The sequence below is a fragment of the Hippoglossus hippoglossus genome, chromosome 10, assembly GCF_009819705.1.
Source record: "Hippoglossus hippoglossus isolate fHipHip1 chromosome 10, fHipHip1.pri, whole genome shotgun sequence".
NCBI lineage: Eukaryota > Metazoa > Chordata > Actinopteri > Pleuronectiformes > Pleuronectidae > Hippoglossus > Hippoglossus hippoglossus.
The window spans coordinates 22,524,903-22,545,175 of NC_047160.1; the positions used below are offsets into that span (position 1 = coordinate 22,524,903).

The 20,273-nt window shown below is 43.5% G+C and overlaps 1 protein-coding gene across 8 annotated transcripts in view; it reads right to left on the minus strand.

The window, feature by feature from the left end:
* The window catches only part of si:dkey-237h12.3 (teneurin-3), a 152,595-nt gene that overhangs the window by 107,755 nt on the left and 24,567 nt on the right, over window positions 1–20,273 (minus strand). Inside the window, exon 1 of one of the 8 annotated variants that reach the window (XM_034598499.1) lies at window positions 6,798–6,964. The exons of 6 other annotated variants lie outside the window; for them this stretch is intronic. The gene's annotated coding sequence lies outside the window, so the exon portion shown is untranslated. Of the gene's footprint in view, window positions 1–6,443; window positions 6,732–6,797; window positions 6,965–20,273 lie in introns of those variants that run through there. One more of the 8 variants, XM_034598498.1, reaches the window with a different exon arrangement.

Sequence of the window (20,273 nt, forward strand, 5' to 3'; positions counted from 1 at the left end):
GAGTTTGTTCCATCAGTTTCAATTAGTACGACTGTCTCAGCAGCCGCCGCTACAAGTGTCCTGGCTGGGGGGGAGACATTTTTGGAAATTAATTTTCAGTTTTTTTTTTTTAGAGTGATTTCTTTCGGTCTAGTATTGCAGCACACATGTCAAGTGGTTTATGAAACACCCATTCCCCTACTCCGCAACTGCCATCTAAATAATGAATACTCTGCCACTTGCAGCAATCCTCCAGCTGCCATCGCCCAGAAATAGAACAAAGTCAGACAGGACACTCCTTCTCTCTCTCTCTTTCACTTTTCAAAACAAATAATGCAGATTTCCGAAGAGAAAAAATTATAATAACCACCACTCCAATCGTACAACACATTAATTTACTCGCCCCAGTTTAATTTCCCCCCCCCAAACAAATTAAAGTGTGAACAGTGTGAACTATTGTGTTGATTCGTCATTCTTGGCCTCATCTAGGTCGTGACATCAAAGTTGTGCTCGGCATCCATTTGAAGGCAACATCAAAGCGTGGGTAAGCCGAACGATTTCAAAAGGCATCAAGAGGTAACCAGGATGGTACAGTAACTGCGAAGGGCACCTTTGGGCTTCCTATGATGGATGATAAGGAGGAAAGACAGAAGGGCAGAGCGATGCAGGGGAGAGGCAGGAGAGACGGGCACAAAGAGAAATTACGGGGGGGAGAGAGGTGAGCTTACATTAAAGGTATCCTTAATTAGATGGAATGTTTGCCCTCTTCCACAAATTCCTTTATGTGGTGCCAGGAAAAAAAGACCAAAGCTGATGAGTCTGGGGAGAACTATCTGCCTAAGTGGCCTTTTATTGAGGGATAAAAAGCTCGTCTTTGCCTCTGTTCCCATCGCCTGCCCCTGATTATGGAAGAAGAGAAGGCAAATGAAAGGAGGGGCCAAGGATTTCTGACGCGTCCCATTGTATGCAGATGCGATGAACAGGACCAGCAATGGCAGATGAAACCTGTGGGCTGCCTTTTGAGATCGCAGCCAATTACGGCCAGGGAAAACAAACGGGAGGGAGGATGCCCACAGTTTAACACATATTTTAATATGCTAGGATATAGGGATATTTTGTCAAGCCTGAATATCCAGCCCTTATCTATACTGCTTATCCTGTGAAGGTCACAGGGGTGGGAACTGGTGCCAATCCCTGCTGTCATTGGGGCGAGTGCTGGGGCACCAGCTGGACAGATCGCTGGCACATCGCAGGTTGAACATCCAGAGAGAAACAACCATTTACACAATCAACCTAATCTCAAACCTAATCTGTTTTTGGACTGTGGGGGAGGAAACCCCATGCAAACACAGGAAGAAGATGCAAACTCCACACAGAAAGGCTAGCTAACTAGGATTTGAACCAATAACCTTCTTGCACAATCCAGCTCTCGTCCAAAATGATACTTAACACATTATCGCCTTGTTGCAATCAAAGTTTCTGGCAGATTATTTCCTTGCATTGGAAAAACTATGTCACATCATAGAAAATTATCACTTCCCTGTTTTAAATTTTTTTTTCAGTGTGGTGTCAGCAGCCCAACCATCAATATCACCTCGGCGATGCAGCATGCTAATCTGAATTCAGATTAAATGTCAATTAAATTGGACACGAAGGGAACCTGCACACAGCTATGATCATCTGAGCAGGTTTTCATCTAAAGAGGTGGCAAAGTTTGGTGCTTGCAGCGGTGCTGATTGATCAAGTGCCGCGCTAATGAAAGCTGTGAGACTGAGGGAGATTAGATGGCTGCTAAGCTTTGACCCTGGATGTGAAAACAGCAAGGGCTGGGGATTGCTATCATAAAGCAGCTAAATGGCTTATTTCACCTCCAGCTCTGGTCGCCACCCACTGGCATCGCTGTTTTGATAATGATACCCGTAAATGTCCGCAGTAAACAGCTGAGGAGCAGGATCTCACATTACACGAGGCAGGGATGATCATTAACTCGTGAATTCTGGTCACTATACAGCGAGACAACCGCATACACAGTTACGCGTTGCAAGAGAAACAAACAGACACAAATAGACTAAGATTCACTGCAACATCTGAAGAAACTTTTACAATGTTGAGTTTTGAGGAAAAGTTTCTTGTGTCCCGTGGTGGCTTTAATAACGTAGCCAGGCTGGTTAGTGCACAAGGTCGGCGTAAACACCGAATACACTGAGGTCAAATATGAAGACATGGAATATCAAACACAAAAACAAGAAAGTATAAGCGTTCAGAATCCAGTCAGCCTTACCTCGTTCTCAGGACATATGGGAGTAAACTACACAATTTATAGTCAGAAAATAGACTCAAATGAGGCCACTGGGACTTATTTTTGAGGGGGTGAAGACTTGTACTGGTCTGCGAGGGACCAGTGATGGTCAACACTGAATTTGCTTTCCAGACCCAGGGGCGGGTTTTCTAATAAATTCATAAATCTGCAAAACCACAAAATATGCAGTTTATGCCTGTGTCCATGCAGTAGGATAAAAAGAAAAAGGATAAAAAGTAAATGTATGTTAATTCATGTGCACACATGGGTACATACACACGTAAGTATTTATAAGTATATACATATATGCATATCTGCTTACAGACGTATCTACTCTCACTTACAAAAAACACGTTGAACTTTTCACTCCACTACATCAATCGGAAAGCTGTATGAGCTAATTCAGACTTTAAAATATTTACATACAACATACAATACTTATTTTAGTGTTTCCAGTTGTTTAACATGTATATAGTCACCACAGTCCACGATGTTATAGATTAAATTACACAACTTTACTATCAATATATATAAAAGAAGTTTAATCAACTTCACCTCAAACACATACAACTGTGCATTACTATTAATCAATAAACATTTATAATCTGAAACAATAATTCAATGTTATAACATGCGAGGCCTCAGTTTGTTTGATTTGTGCTTGAGATTGTTTTTGCCAATAAGCAGGACCTTTACTTGTAAATGAGTATTTATTACTGTGCAGCATTGCTACGTTCTTGTAAATGAATAATGTAATATAGATATAGATAATATAGATAAATGTAATGCAGTTTTAATAACAGTTGGTATTTTCAAGTCTGTGGCCACTGGAACACTGTTGTAAGTGAAGCCATCCAAAGTGCTTTGCTTTAACTTATTACAAAGTTAATGTTCATTGCACAGTGTAATGGGTTTAGAATAATGACACCATTGGCGATTAGATTGGTTCCCTATGTGACTCACTATCATTATTTAATTCTGTCAATTCCGCCACCAGGACATTGTGTTACCAGAACAGGAAGAAAATAGCACTCATTGTTTTCTCTGGCAGCGATCGGAGGCTTTCCCCGGGTACTAGCAATAGAAGACGAAAGGTGGATCAACTGCATACATTAGAAACTACATGATAAAATAAAAAGAGGCCTGTTCACCCAACAAGGCAAAGACAGAGAGTGATAGAAACCTGAGACAGGCACAGACTCGATGGATTGAGTTGTACTCCACCTCTATCATCGCACTGAAAATGGCTCACAGCTCAAAACGGTTTGGGAGCTTAGAGCCACAATCAGCCGCACTCTGTGCATCCCAGCCATCGAGATGACACATTACAGGAAACCTGCCATCAGCCTGAATTTCCCCGTGTTTGACAAGGTGAAGAAGATCCAGTGCAACAGCAAAGTGAAGTGTTTGTTTAAAGGACGCCGAGCGACCGACTCCCCGGCTGCACAGTCGCACTATGATAACAAGTTAACTTCAGTCAATCACAATCGTGGCTTTAATTACCCCCGAAAGTTAAGTTCAGGAATTGTGTTTATATCTCAAATTATAATTCCAAACAATCTATTAATTTTCAAATCGATTTTTTTTCCCCCCACTGTAATTATGTTTCATATTTTAATTAACTGCTCCCAATAGACACTGGTACAGGCTTAAAGGTGGGCTGATTTCTCATCCACAATATGTGACTGAGTTTTAATTAAAAACAAGGGTTCAGTGTCTCCCAGATGACATCACTCTGTGGACAATTTCACACTCACATGCTCCTCAAAAAACCCTATTAAGATTATTTCAGATGTGGATATGAAGATAATGTGAAATAGAAAAAAATATTGTCACCTGTCTCTGCTGAGGAGGCGGGTTCAGAGAATCAGCGACCTGCTAATCTAACAGGTGAATGTGTACACAGATTGTACTGCGTGTACATATGTATACATTCAGGTAGATTACAGTATGTGTGTGTATACATGATTCATTTGATTAAATATGTAAACACAAAGATTTCCTGGTTCTTGTTTCCACATGTTTGCCCTGTGGGTGTTTTCTTAGTCGTTATGTAGAGAATGCGATGATTAGGGAACTAATAGGATATTGAGTGACTTCTTTCTGATGTTTATTATTGGGAAATAAACCTGCTGACATGGTTCATACCCAGACACGAGTCCAGCATAACATGTACTCCGAGGTCCACAAGGAGAGATCGAGCCCCGTCCAATGAGCAGATGAGCAGCCCTCATTCAGACATTACATAAATTAAGCAACAGTTCACCCTTTCATGACATAAATTATGGAACGATTGATCGCAGAAACCACATCATAATGCTCAGAAGCCTTTTCTTGGCAAAGGCTCCCGTCGGTGCCGAAAGACCTGACGTGTGTTTGCCAGTAAGACTTAAGAGGAGACTGGCAGAGCTGCCTGGTGAAACATGAGATAAGAAAATTAAAATAAAAATTGCCCAGACCCCAACTGTTAATGCGAATGCCGAGCAGCTTTGGTCCATCGAGAAAACCATGAATCAAAGAGCGAGCCCGTGCACACTATTGATAGTCCATCAGGCCATTATGATTTATGATGCCGGAGTCATTAATGCAATTCTGATTGCACATTTACTAAATGCCACCATTAAAACTTTACCTCTCCTCGAGGATGCACCACCACTCAGCATGTATGGAGGTACATTCGCCTCCTGCCTCCAGGGACGCAAACCCACTTTTTCAATGTAATTACCACTGACACATATAAAGATGGCTGGATCACAATATACCCACCTCCTCAGCAGCACGCCCCCACCCCCTCAATTACCCCCCTGCACGCTGCTGCACAGGCAAAACACATGTAGCCGAAAGTCAGCAACAGCAAAAACCCCACCGGCACCACGAGGCTGCGGCTTTAAAATACAACACAACTGATGGATGTTAAAAAGAGCAAATACATGCATAATCGAAATTAATCATTTCCTGCTTATAAAGAAAGCTAAAAATGTACCTCCCCTGCTCAGTGCTGCACCTCATGGGCCTGCAGAGTAAGACGTTGTGATGCCTGGTGTGGTGCAATGCTCGGGGAGGGAAGGCTCCTTGCCTTTACCTGCTTGTATCTACCTGTCACCTGTGAATGTATGTGGGGATGCCACAGTGTGACCCGTCACAGCACTCAGCCACTCGGCTCTGCCTACGTCGGCCACCACTCACTACACACACCAATTACTCCTTGTCTTTGTAGCCATTGGTCTGCTAAGCACTTCAATCCATCTCTGTCTGCGAGGGCCGTGACGTCAAAGCCGAAATGATTAATCAAAGGCAAGTCAACACACAAAAAGCAACACCATGGGTTCGTCCGTTTGCATACATTACCCAGAATCCTTCATGGGTGTCATGTTGAGACAATGAATGTGTGAGGAATTCTAAAAGCAGCAGCAGCAGCAGTTCCTTTTTTGGAGCATGAGCCAAGAAATACAACTACAATGTGTTATCTTTCTGATGCAGTTTAGAAAGCTCAAGGCGATATACTCTAATATTGTATTTCATGCAATATAAAAAAAAACCTTTTCCTCCATTTGTTCCTCATAATCAGGCAGTGCCTCCGACGATGTGTGAGAAATATAATCATGAGAACTTGTGTGTTCATGCAAAATAGCAATGAATTCCAACACAAAACCGCTCATTAAAGATGTTTTTAGGACACTGTGAAAACATCTTGACCCTGATCTAGTCCAACAATGTGCTTCCGGTTATTCCTCAGTGAAAATAAACCCCCAAATACCTGCAGGACATGTAGTTTTTGGGACAAATGCAAGACACTGTGTTATCAATCTACACGTGTTAGGCTGCAGTACCATTTTAAACACACAGCACACAACGCCCCCTCATAAGAAGAAGAAGATCCAAGAGGGGATTGGAAGGAATACAAAAGACTGTAGATTTCTGCAGTAACAATAAGGCCTGTGGCTGACAGAAGAGCCGAACACAGCCCTGGTAATGCATTAAACATTATTTCGCCACATCCAAGTTGTTGACAGATGCAGTACGTGTGTGCAACTCCAGATTTAATGTCCAGCACGAAAAAAAAAACCACACTGATAAAAATGCAGTGGAATCAGACACAGATATGAATCTGGGTTAATTTCCCCCGGCTCGTTATGACAGGATGACAAAGAAGTTGGTGTGTTACCTCAAAGAAGGCGTGTAGCAATCCCCCCACTGAGGCTCTACTGTATCAAGGTCCACTTCTCAGGCTGCGATGCTGCTTTGTACTGGATTTACAAACGCTCCGGATTCCCCTCCTCTCTCCTCTGCTGCCACACCAGCCGCACGCTGCACGAGAACACTACAGCACCGACACATGGACGGCACTCAAACGATGTCAAAAGGGTTAAAACCTAGTGGACCGGAAAGTCACACCAGCGACGTTGTACTTGCCAGCTATACGGCTGCCGCACTCACCAGCTCTTCACCACCTCCTCCTCCTCCTCCTCCTCCTTTTTTTCCCCTGCTCCTTTTTCTTTTTTCTTTTTTTTAAACTCACCCTATCTCACGGGCTTCTCCCCCCCCCCCTCCTCCTCCTCGTGCGAGATGGTAGACGAAAGGCGCTGGGCGATTTGCACCACTCTATCATGGATCGTGTTACACTGTCTGGCTGTAGCGGCGGTCACACATGATAGGCTAGAGGAGCTTCGCGAGTGTGTGTTTACCCCTTAAAAAGAAGTAGTGGGAGAAGAGGGGAGGAGGAGGAGGAGGAGAGGGAGGAGAGGGAGGGAGGCAGAGGTAGGCTGCCTCCCTTAAAAACACCCCCCCCAAAAAAAACCTGGAGTGGTCTCCAGAAAAGATTATCGAGCTGTAGGTGACGGGGCTTTGACGTAGGACCTTGATGTGGATTCACGAGACGGTCGCTGAGTAGCTGTAAGTGCCACTTTTAAACGGCTCTCCTTCAGTTTGACGTTTGATTAATCACATGTGAGGCTTTATCTTTGTTTTGCTCACACGCGCACACCGAAGACCCTTTGTCTGCCTCACGCATTTAATGTTTCGTGACGTGTAAAGCTCGTTAAAAAACAGTGGTCGTGCAGATGCGATAAAAACAGCCACAGATCCAAGAAATATGTAAAAAAAAATCTTCCATTGAAAATGTTCCTGTCACATGCTGATGTTTTGATCACAGTTGAGTTTGAACACCAATAATTATGCCAGTCGATGTTTTGATCTCATCTCTCGCTGGCTAGTCTCAAAGTTGTTTATTTACTTTTGACAACATCCTTTAAGGGAGGAATGAAATATATCTGTTCATGAAAGATGCGATGAGAAAAATTGTTTATTCAGTCAATTTGAAATGCTGTTGTCCTCATTAGCTTATAACATAATTACCTCCTATAGCCTAAATACAAGGGTCATATTTAGTTCACAGTTCCAATATGTATCCCTGATATAGATATATATATATATATATAATCTGCTGCTATCAGGGAAATATTTAGGTCGCGTAGTTTCCCTGAGCTTGATTGCATTATACCGTCTCCATCAAATATAAATGTGTACACTGATTGATTGATTAATAGAATATCAGCAATTGGTGTGTCCATTACTTTTTCTATTTGTCTGGCCCGAAAGAAAAAGATTAGCCTCTTGCTTTCCCGCGAAACAGACAATCTAAGTCGTTTCCAGTTCTGCACATTTAGTCAAACTCTGCCCTCTATTAGCGACTCAAACACCTGTCTAGACTTCGTTCTTCCAGAGGGAACCGAGACGAGTCGGGAGCAAGTTACTTTCTCAGTTACAGGTTACAGACGTGGGTAAAGTTAATTTAAAGCAGAAACTTTCTTTTAAAAAACTAAGAAAAATACTAGGTCAACTTAACTTGACTAAGTTTCCTCATAGCATTACTGACTGCAGCTTTAACTGGTACCCTCTGCATTTAATTTTACATTTCCATGAAGTTGGGGGACTCACAATAGGACGATTAATTAAATAATGATCAAAACCTGAAGCAACAAAGATCTAGATATCTGGCATTGCTCAACCATAACAAATACTGGATCCTACACTCTTTCTTCAGACCCTCCCTCCTGTCCAAACCCCCCGACCTCCTGTTTGTGACACAGAAAAAGCTGTTTTCACAGATAGCGAAGACGTGCACATTCGCGACTGCCACTTTTAACCACAGCGAATGTGGATCAGGTGAGTTGCTGAACATCTGGGCTGATGGTTCCAGCTGATATGCTGGAGGGTAAATGAAATCCTCTGTTCTCTCAACTGAACCGGAAAATAATGGTGCACTCTGGCCCCAGTGGCAAAGTCATAAAGGGACTTCTAATGCACATGTATTAACTATAGTGACCTTGATGACCTTGTTTCACCTTCAAGATGAAATGATTCGATTGTGTCTATTACGTAAAAACTGCAGGTTATTCATGAAATTATACTGGATTTAAAACTCATTGTGTATATTTATATCTATATGAACAAACTTAGTTCTCTATGAATAGTGTAGCTTGTGTAATTCTCCTATTGGTAATAAAATCTGCACTTGCAGCTCCTCTGCCTGTCTATCCTGTGAAGAGGTTCAGGTTGCCTCCAGGTATGAAATGTGCTATACAAATAACACTTCTCTTGCTTTTCATTGACAAAATTCCGGCTGCACCTTTTCCTTTATACTGTACTGTACGTGCTGTTTCTGTGTATCTACAGAATCGCTGATCTTTAATTTTTGAATAAACACCTGTCAAACCAAACAATATGTAGTAAAAAATAAAAGCCTGTGTAAAACCGCTGTTGACGTAAATGTATCCACTCTGGTCTCATAAAGTCTAATAAATCGTGCAGTGCGGCAGTGCATCGTATCTTATTGCCAAATCAATGAGGCATTTCATTTCTATAATTTATCCCGCATCACTCGGTAACACTCGGCTTTCCGTAATGAGCAACAACTAAAACAGGACCGATAAGGCGTCTTTGAAGGTGGACATCAAAAGTGACGCCTCTGGGGTTGAGAACAAGGCGGTGAATTCTTTGACATTTTCCCCAGCGCTGCCGCACACCGACTCAAAGCGCTCGGTCACGCCTGTGGGCTCAAGTGGGGGGAAATATGCTACAAGTGTGGACTGTGCTGCCTGTAATCCAGGAGTGTCCCAGTTCCGTTCGGCTTGAGTGAAACCTCATATCGAGTGGCCCAAATTATTATGTTCATCATCCGTCCTGAAGAGACGGTGTTCGAGAACCAGTGTAGGACAGGCTATTTTAAGACGGAAGCATTTCTGCATTAGTCACTTTTAAAACACCTCAGAGATTATGTCAATTTGTATTCTTTAGGGAACAACGATCGGCCTCGTTATGATTCCCACTGGGTGCTCCACGGTGAGGTGGTTGAATTAAAAGTAGACACAGTCACATGGGCGAGTTAGGGCGTCATCCACGATATCCCAATGCAAGACAAATGTCCGTTTAGGAGATTTCCCTGTGTTCTTAATGATAACGTCAACAGGGCCACAACAAAAAAAAACACAATTCAGTATTTGAACATGTCTTGTGCCATGTTGTTTGTAATGGTCAGCCGGGCACAATGGGAATACAGTGTACGGTGTGGATGTGTTCGGAAGGCTTGTTAGAGCCCAGTAATTGGGGCCGGAAGAGTAAGCAGTGGCAGCTGAAGAGGCAGTGGGCTTGGTTTGGGTTCGTTCGGGGAATAAATATCAATCTGCTGGAATACCTGCCTTTGGACAGTCACTCGTCTGCTCTTATCCGTCCTCTGTCGGAGCGGGATTACTCCAAAAGCCGCCCTGGATACAGAAACACCTTCAGCCAAGTGGCTAATTTTCACTACAGCACTGTGTACAAACAAAGAGGGCGGGAGAAAGAGGGGGAAAAAATGGTTTCTCGCAACTGGCAAGGATGCTGCAGTAAATTTCAGCTGGGTAAACAATATGGGAAACGGGCCAGGACCGTCTTCTCATAATATGCTTAATTCTTCACAGCTAATGGGGGAAAATGGACTCTTATTTCCACTGAAGAGCCGTTGCTAAAAAGGCGGCTATTCAGCCCACTTTCAGTTTTGACATGCCAAAGCTGTCTGAGGTGCTGAGTTACTGGGGAGTGGGATGTGGGCGGGGGGGCGTTAGGTCTCGTTGCTCTCCTTGTGCTCCATGGTCTCAGTCCAGCTGGCCTTTAGAATATGGATTATGTGGTGCCGCAGCCAGGCTCTCGCTCCATGGGGGGGCCGGACTGGGTGCCCAGCTTCAGTGGACTCCCCACCGAGACCCCTGGGTGAGAGGACGCCGAGAGCCCCCTTGGTTCTCAAGGCTGGATCATTGAGAATGCAGCCGATGCTTCCCACACCAGCACCACACGTCAATGTGTGAAAGAAAACTAGCAAAATAAAGAAAAAGAAGAAGAAGACACTGAAAAGGGGGGATGGTGAGTAGGTCGGAGGAGGGAGGGGACCGCGGCATCGACGACGAAGCAGAAGCTACGACTGTGATTGTGGCAGAGCGGCGACACATGCATCACTGCCAAACACAATGCCTGCTCTGTCTGCCGAAAAATAGAAAGGGGTAAAAAATAGAAAAAGAACCACAGAGTGCAGCTGTGCAGCAGATTTACCTTTCAGAAAAAAGTCTGGGGTGATAATAAGTATCCAAATGACAGCTCTGTGCCGCTGCATCCCCGACTAAAGTTAACCAGAGGTCCTAATGTCGCGTACTAGCGGCAGACACAAAGGTCTGAGCAGCGGGGGGCCGACGCAGCTAGCACAGCATGGCTAAATGGGGCAGGTGATTTCCCATCTCCTCCACTGCCCTCAAGGCACAGCCAATCACTGCTGGGGAAAAGTGGCGCCCCAGCCTGCGAGCCACGCAGCCGGTGAGTGGAAGGGCTAGAGAGGGAGCAGGAGTCTATCTGGGACCATGCATTATTCACATGCACCGCTACGGCACTAAGACCTCCACAAAGGAAAGGCCTCGGGTTCCATCAGTGCCGACTTGTTTCCAATCTATTATTGATGGCAACACTACACCCTATACTTTTCCCTGATTTACTGGATTCTATCATTGTTTCTATAATAAAGGCTATTTCCAGTAAAGTCTGAGCAAATGAGTGGAATATTTCCAAGCCCGGTGCCAGCTGGGGCTTCTTGGCTTTAGTTTAAAAAAAAAAAAAACACCTAAATATGCACAATATTCTCACGGTGTGCACAGTGGAAGCTTCCAGCGTGTGTGTGTCCTCGCCCTTAATACGGAGCCGAACCTGCGCGTCGTGCTAATCATCCATCATGTCAAAGGTAGGCTTCCATGCAAAATTAACTTCAGTGTGGAGACCTCCAGTTAGACCTAAGTGAAATAAATGAGCTATCCAATTACCACATTATGATCACATGTAGCCGCCGTAAAAAATAAAAAGAAAGAAAGTGCACCGACAAAAAAAAATCCCCCATCAGCAGCTCCCAATTACCTAATGGTGACTGTATGCTAATGTTTGAAGCCATAAAGTTCTCCCAAAAATTATTATTATTTCAAGCCAGTGCCCATTTACAGCATGTTGTCATCCATTCTTTTAGTTTTATGTCTGGAGGGCACAGGACGCAGACTGAACTCCGGCAACACAGACGCAGAGCCGTCATTACAGCTGCCGTCGCTGTGATTAGAGCCCTCGTGTGAATGCGTTTCATCTTGCACTGTGAAATGGGCCAAGAACTTTTTAAAGGAGTAATGTGATGAAGCGATGGGGTAAAGCTGGTCATCAGATATGAAATGATACACTATCAGTATGTATATTTATAGTCATTGCATTCCCGCACAAAAGCCAAATTATCCTTTATGTTAAGATTCCTATCGAAATATGTTAAGAAGGCGCCGGCTCTTGAACTCGGAGGCGGTTGCCGTGGATTTCGTGGCGGTGTCGACATTATTACCGCACACACATCAAAGATTTCCCCCGAATCTCTGCAGGAAACACAATCAATCTGCTCAGTATGCGCGGCTGTGACAGTGGGCCATCTCTCCCTTTGAGGATGTCGACTCATTTGACCGATGTGCAGTCGATCCCCCAGATTGTGGCTAATCATCATTACCAGCTGCTTAAACAATGACTTTCCTTCAGCCGGCGCGGCTTCGAGAAAGGACACGAGGGATCTGACAGTTTTTTTCTTGTGGTGGCTTAACACTTGAGTCTGGATTTAAGGAATTACGGCCGACTTGGACACAACAAAATGTGCCTACTCTGATCACCCGTCCAAGTCCTCGACCACGGCCGGGCTCGCACTGAAAAATCCATCTCTGGAATTACACTAAACTCAACAGGAAGCATTGTATTTTCATTTTTTTAGAAAGGGGTGAAAGAAGGTGAAGGAATTTCATTTTGTACATTTGCCATGTGAGAATAAACGATGACGGCTGCACATTCCTAAAATGAAAATTTAAAATATGTATAATATAAAACAATAAGAGGGAAATCAGGACAGATGCAAAGAGGGCACTGGTTTACGAATTCTCCAAAAATGGACAGCGGATTATGAAAAATGACTTCTTCCTTGCAGTGCTTAAAGGTTAGGTCTCTATTACACGGAGAGCAAAATGTCAGCAGTATCCCCTGAAAGAGTGGACTGTGATATTAATGGAGAGTCCAGGGAATGGGCTTCCCCTGACTGAGTTTCCCCTCTACCAGACACATTATTCATTGAGTTGTCAGCCAGCACCTGGTGCATGCAACACTAACATCTACAAACTAAATGATGGAGAGAATATGGCCCACCCTGGTAGGCAGCCAGTGGCGGAGTCAATGTTGTCCGGCGAAGTATAATAGAGAGTAAAAGCACCGCCGCTACTAGATTATCTAAGAGCTCTTCGCCCCCACAACCGGAGTCGTCACCGAGGACGTATCAGCATAATGTTCAATTTTCCGGCTGGTACTGTACTTTCGTGTTGCTCTGAGCTACCTCGCAGATTGTGAGGATGTGGGGAGGCTGAGCAGACGAGGCTGCATGCGCCGCTTTCAAGAACTGTGGGAAAAAAAAGCTGATACACCAACTCGAATTACAACAGAGGAGACAAATTTCCTTTTATCTCGCAATCTAAAAAGCCGAGGATCTGACTTACACCCCAAAATAAACAGGGTTATGAAAAATTAAAGAAGGACACAAGTTATCCCTGGTTTGAGTCGGTGTACGTACCAATTTCATATTTATTCCTGACCGCAAACACCCTCATCGGATTCCTAAAAGCAATCATCCAAGAATTTTCCCATGTAATCTAAGCATGTAGCATCACTTCAGACATAAATGACAAAGAACGTTGTGTGCCATGGAAATATGATAGACCCAGACAGGATGACAAGATGATTTAATATGCTACAGAGTCATCAGTCACGTAGCCACCACATTATCTAAGATGCAAAATGGCTTCTGCGTGAGGCAGACGGTGGCGGTGGATTATATGTGAGTAATATTCTTCTGCCGTGGTAAATATATTGTGTCATGCAGCAGAGGGTGGAAGAAAAATTCTCTCTCAAGCTATTTTAATGAAGTCCCAAATGTCATCCTCGCACTTCTTTCAAGAGCAAACTCGGAGAAAACTCCTCCAGAAGCCGGACCGTCCCTCAGTGCGACGTCGGGTGACTTGAAAACAAGAGGCTCCAGTGAGAAGAAGAGGACAACAGCACGAGCACAGACATGGAAACCGCTCAAAGACGAGAACTAAACAGGTGGTTTGGACCCTTAAAGTCTATCTTTGTGATTGAGGGCGTTTGATGAATCGCTCAGGCAGCTGGGAGCTCCGATTGAGGGTGGGCTGAGATCGTCTTTTGTCCTGGAAAACTAGTTAAATAAAAGAATACTTCTGCCGACCCTTTGCCGAAAATTACTTTAATCATCCCCCATTTTATAATTCATTTGAAATTACCCTTTACCACGACGTCTCGACAAAAAAGGGGGCTAATAGAAAAAGCGATTTCACAGTAACACCATTATAGTGAAAAATGTCAACGTAATTCAGTGTTTTTGGTAAGTGTAGCAGGGAGCGTCAGAGGCTTGGGTTTAAATTAGACCCAACACATTTTTCTCTCAACAATGGCGCGGAGCGGCGAGGGGAGGACGCAGGGAGGGTGGGCGTCCAATTACTGGAGGACTGTGTGTCATCTCCGCACATTCAGGCGTCTTCAACGACGTATTAAATGTATGACATGTAAGAAAACTGCACGGCGGTAACGACTAAGAAACCAGGACCCGTTGAAGATAATGTGTTTTCACAGGGAAAAACTCAATATTGTTTCACTGTGTCCATTTGGACAAGTTGCTCTGTTGTGTCACTGTTTGCTGGCCGGTCACTTTATACCACATGAGGCCAGAGGGGATGAGCGCGGCAGCTGATCAAACTTTGCACAGTTCTGCTCTGTCTGGATGGAGATGTTGGTCAAAAGGATGAAAAAGTTTGTACGGCAAATGCAAGGGCAACAAAAATGAACTAAGAAATAAACAGAAATCTCTGGTTGTCGCTTCTCAAATGTCAATAATTGATTTTTCAGTCATCTATAAAAACTAAATTGAATATACTTGGAGATGGACTATTATATCAAGATGGAAAATTATTATTTATTTTAAGTTTAAAGATTGATTTTTTGCTCCCGAGCGAAAGTTGTGGTTTTAGACTCTTCTTCATGAACAGAGAATCACTTTAAAACATTTGACAAATCTAAGGGGGGGAACAATAAACCATTTCAAAGTGCTTTCCCAATTCACAAGGAAAAATCAATACATACGTATATTGATTCTTTGTTATATTGTTATTGATGATAGTGTCCTTGGGCAAGATGCTGAAACCCGAATGGCCGCTCATAGATGTTGAATCCACTACTTGGAAGTCGCTTTGGATAAAAGCGTCAGCTAAATGACACGTAATGTTAATTTAACAAAGTCAAACATCAATGAGCATACTTTGAAAATCGTTTCTTATTGTTCAGGCACATCAAAAAAGCATAGAAAATTAAAATATTAAACACAGCAAAGATTTTAGCTGGGGCCAGTGCCCCCTGCCCCCACCCCTGGATCCACCCCTGCCATTGGATAGTGGTGCTCTTGGTTGCTGCAGCTTTTATTTGTTCAGTCTGTAAATGTCTACTTTAAGTTTTTAAAGTTTTTAATGTACTGTATTATGGACGTGATGAATGAGGCTGAATCAGAATCAAGAAAATAAGAAATTAATCAGAATTAAAACTCAGTTTGCTACAGCAGCCCCAAAAGTTTGTTAACGATGTAATAAAAAGTTTTTTTGCCAGATCAATATCGTTTGGTGGAGCTCACTGTTCCATATAGTTGTTCAACTGTGAAGGTTAATGGAACAGTAATGGATGAACAGCGGGTTTTTATAAAACATGGCGCTGCACTTGCTGTACCTTGTTTAATGTGAGCCCCTTATAGGAGGTTCTGACATTTATTTGTATGATTTTTGCAATATATTTTACATATTTATTACACCTCTGCCAGAAAGAAAATCCCTTTTGGGGCACAATAAAGTTAAAGCTGAACATTTAAAAGTAAAATATAAAAAAGGTGAGAAATAGCATAACCAACTCTAATGAAATAACATTCAGGGTAATAGGGTTTTTGTTGTCGTTTCACCGACAACACAGTTGATGTATCACCTTTGACGACAGATTGAGCGGACATATGTTCCAATGCCGATTTGCTCTGTTCACTTTGTAAAGCCATTCCTCAGAAAATCACCCAGCCTGCTCCCATCCGTTGTGAATCCCTCTCTCTCCGAGCCTCCAACCTTTCCGAGCTGCAATGCAAAGCTCCGCCGACAGCTCCTCCGGGTAATGTAGAAAAAGACAATAGGTGGAAACTGCTCTAACCTATTTGCCAAATGGTCCGTCATCTAATGCCCTGGTGCTGCTCTATTGTCTAATCCTACTGCCGAGGCCTCTAAAAGGATACATCGGCCTAATAAGATGAATGGGCTTTGACCCTGAAGCTGCTAAAAGCCAACCTGGCCAATTTATCTGAGTGACCTCTACTCTTGGCAGACACGGCCCTCACCTCTCCGAGAAGCCTTTTGGGCCGGATCGATACCGCAGAGGCGAAACAATCCAAAACAAGCAGCGTCTGGAAGTTTGCATTCAACACCTCATCGCCTTGTTATGACCCTGGATTGAGCACTCATTTGCAAAGATCAGGGATTTTTCTGTTTGTTGTTTTTTTACTTTCTTCATGCAGTATTTATTACGTTCGCGAGATGATAAAACTACAGCTGCAGGTCCAGGGTCGGATGAAACATGCTCAACGTAATTTGGGCTTAAAGTGATTTTTATTTACAGTCGCGCTTTTCAAATCAGCTCTAATCCAATCGCGTATTCTCAAGTCGCAAATGGCCGATGTTAAGCGAGATGAGCAGGGTAGAAAAAACATGTCAGGCCCTGTACTGATTCATATGTAATTTTATTATGCAAACCACAATCGTGGCTATTCCAGGACCGGGACTGTAACATGGAGAAGTGCATTTTAAGGGGAAAATAAGATTTTGTCGACTGAATTAAGGATTCTGTTTCATGTTCTGTTTGTTGGTGTTGGGTTGTGCTCAAGCAAGATAAAAGGGCCGGATCATTTAGGTGGAGACGGTGCACGGGGAGAGGAGACCCTTTTACACGACACTATGTTTTCTTTCTTTGAGCATGAATCAGTTTACATGGTATACAATATCAATCGTTGGCCTCAAATCTATATCTGCAAAGTGCTTAGGTTTGCATGGGTGATTAGATGAATTGAACTGAGAACAGTCTGTTACTTGAGCATCCCCCCTCAAAGCCCGGATACCTAATGCCTTCCCTCTGCCTCTGAAGTGACCACAGTTTCAGGATGCTTCGCTCCGGGCCCTCGGCCAGAAAGCTTTATGTATTCTGATACCATTCATTTTTAATCAGGACCAGAATATCCTTCCAAACCCTCTCGCGAGCCGCCTTTGGCTACAACACTTCAATTTTGCTATATTTTAATTGATTTGGCTCTTCTCCTGGTTGTCGACCGTGAGTTTGATTGTTACTGTTCCTTCATAATCTGAGGGAGAGCCGCGGCACCTCTCGTTTTCTTCCTCTTCTGTGTTTCCAGCTGCTCTCGTCGCAGAATTATGCAATTTCTCAATACAGTGTGGCTACAGAAAAAAATATTGTGTGTGTTCAGCACATTTCGCCCCGGCTTTCCATTTTGACGCGCCCCAGCTCGCCTTCGCAAGGCGGCGGAAGGGTTTCCTCACATGACTGCTGAGGAGAAAGGGACGTGAGAGCAGGGGAGTATGGGGGGGGGGGGGGGGGGGGGGGGGGGTCTTCTTCTGTGGTATAATGAGTTTGACAATGAAAGTGACACGGCGTCCTCCCTGGACCTTGCCGTGTGCTCAATCATAACAATGGCCCACCATTTCCTCCTCTAGATACTGACCTTTCTCCCTTAAGGAAAGGAAGTGTGTGTAGGCGATGAAGTGCATGCAAGTGTGTGTGTGTGTGTGTGTGTGTGTGTTACTTCACTCAGCCATCACCCTCCTTCCAATCAGCCTTGAAGTCCTTCTATAGACTGTCCTTTAGCAGGGGTCCTTTTTTCCTACTGTGGGAACACTGGTCTATTTTCTTGTGTTGTGTCAACTATTTTAAGCTTGGATAACACACTTAGAAATTTTGGGAGCAGCGGCAGAATTAGGCTTAAATATATATATATAAATATATATATTTAAAAACCCGTCACCAAAACAGCTTACAAGGTGATATGATGCTGTTGGACCAGTGAGACGAGCTGCCAAGATTTCATGCAAATATCAACCAGTGAGATTATTTCAGGGCCGTTTCCCTGAAAGTTCAGAGCCCATAACTAAGGAGTGACAGAAACGGGAGTGACGTGCGGTGAAAGCCGTGAGCGTGAAGTGATGGCGCAGGGCGTCGAGGTGACCCCGCCTCCTGCCCTTCTCCGTGCTCACGTCTCATCCGCAGCCTACTTACTGTATCTTCTGTGATGTGGATGTGTGTGTGTGTGTGTGTGTGTGTGTGGTTTCTACTTATCTACTTAAATAAAACATTTTAAAATAAATCTCAAAATATTGCGTCTATCAAACTCGTCCTAATGCGCCCTCAGCCACAAACGTCCCATGTCGGCACTGAGAGATTTTATAGCCATTTATTTTTTAATGCCACTTTTAATTGTTGTTTTATCTGCACGATCAAAATAATATAACATAAAAGTCTGATCAATACACTGAACCACTTGAGAAAACGTTGTACAGTGACTCAAGATGTGAACTTTAGATGATAAAATATTTTTTATTATTCTACTTAAATGGAGATTTCTTCACCTGGAAGTGTTCTTGGTATTGACCTATGAAGAGATGGAATAAAATGATTTCTTAAATCAGGAAAAAAAATATATTACATACATAAATATCTCTATATATATTTATGATTGTTATCATGTTGTCATCTTTCTTTAAACTAAAGAGCAGCCCTTACAAAATAAGGGTTTTAAATGATAAACAATTCATATTATAGCTCCTTTGGTTATTGTGCTTTCCATAATAATGGAAACATCTAATAGTGCTCGATGTCTGCGCTTTACTCATCTTTTATGTATGTTTGATTATCGCTAATATTTACGGTTTAATATAAAAAGAAACATGGAATGTGGGGGGGGGGGGGGGGGGGGGGGGGTTATGCCTTGAGTAATGTCTGCAGGACTTCCTCAGGCTGCATGCAATCTGAAAAAAAAAAGCCTTAGAGCCAAAACCCAGGATTCAAAATGTCTGTGACCCTCCCTGTCGCTGTCTATTTCAAAAATGTGACGGGCGGGGCAACATGCCTCCCCCCCCCCCCCACCGTGAACATTATTGAATTATTGCCTGTAAAAAAAAAATCCTGTATACGAGACGCAGCAGCTGGCGCGCAGGCTCCATTTCTGTGCACGAGCCTCCTCCGACATCGACTTCCTTCACCTTATTAACTCGGGCAAATATTCAGAATTATGTGAAACACTGAGAATAAATCGAGAACGAATCCCTTTGATTTGTGGCATTGTTCGAGCGGCGTGAAACCGCTCACATGACGAAAACTCCCTGAAATCCTGACTGAAGTCGAGTCTTTTAATGAAACATTTATTCATGTGTATGAAAGACTCAAACCCATTTTCCGCTGCCAGCGAAAAGATCCAGTGGTGTAATGTGCGGTTGAAACGTGCTCTTAATTGCCAACGTCAAAAAGGAAATTAAAAGTGGCCTAACACAATTAAAACAATATATTTTTCTATACTTTCCTCTTTATACTTAATTAAAGTATCTGAAAGTGTTTAGATGAGTGGATTCACTTCGGTTTCACCATCAATGAACTCATTCGATTGCCTATTACCACCACAGCCTCGAATAACTACCTCCACAATATCATGTTGTGAATGGTTGTATTGTTTGTGTTGTGTGCGTTCAACACAATTCACAGCCTCTCCCTAGAACACAGCGGTTTTTTGAGCTTGGTGTCTTGCTCAAGGACACGTAGAAAACAATGAACAAACAGACCTGTTCTAAAGCCACAGTATAGAGAAGAGAGGGGGGGGGGGGAAGGGAGAACCGACAAGCAAGCGTGACATGAGATGATCCTACGAGTGCGGCAAACAAAGCAGGGGACGCTTTTACATTCAGATGAGACAACAAAAGAAGAATCACCTTGACTTACAACTTTTTGATTGCCGGCATCCAGCGCTAAAGAGCGCAAAGGTCGAAGCCACGGCGCCATGACAGTGGATATAACAAATATTCCCGTGTCCCAAGATAGGGAGAGAGAGAGGAGATCGTAACGGGAGGAAGACGTGAAGGCAAATGGATGGGGGGGGGGGGGGGGGGGGATGGGGGGCTGCAACCAGTCTGGGGACGACGTCTCCAGGAGCCAGCAGCGCTCCAGGAAAAATAAATATATTTACGCCGATATATGAAACGAAGACTGTGATGCTCTTTCCCTGATCGTCCCCAAACCTCTGTCTGTCCTCACTTAACATCTGCACTTTGTG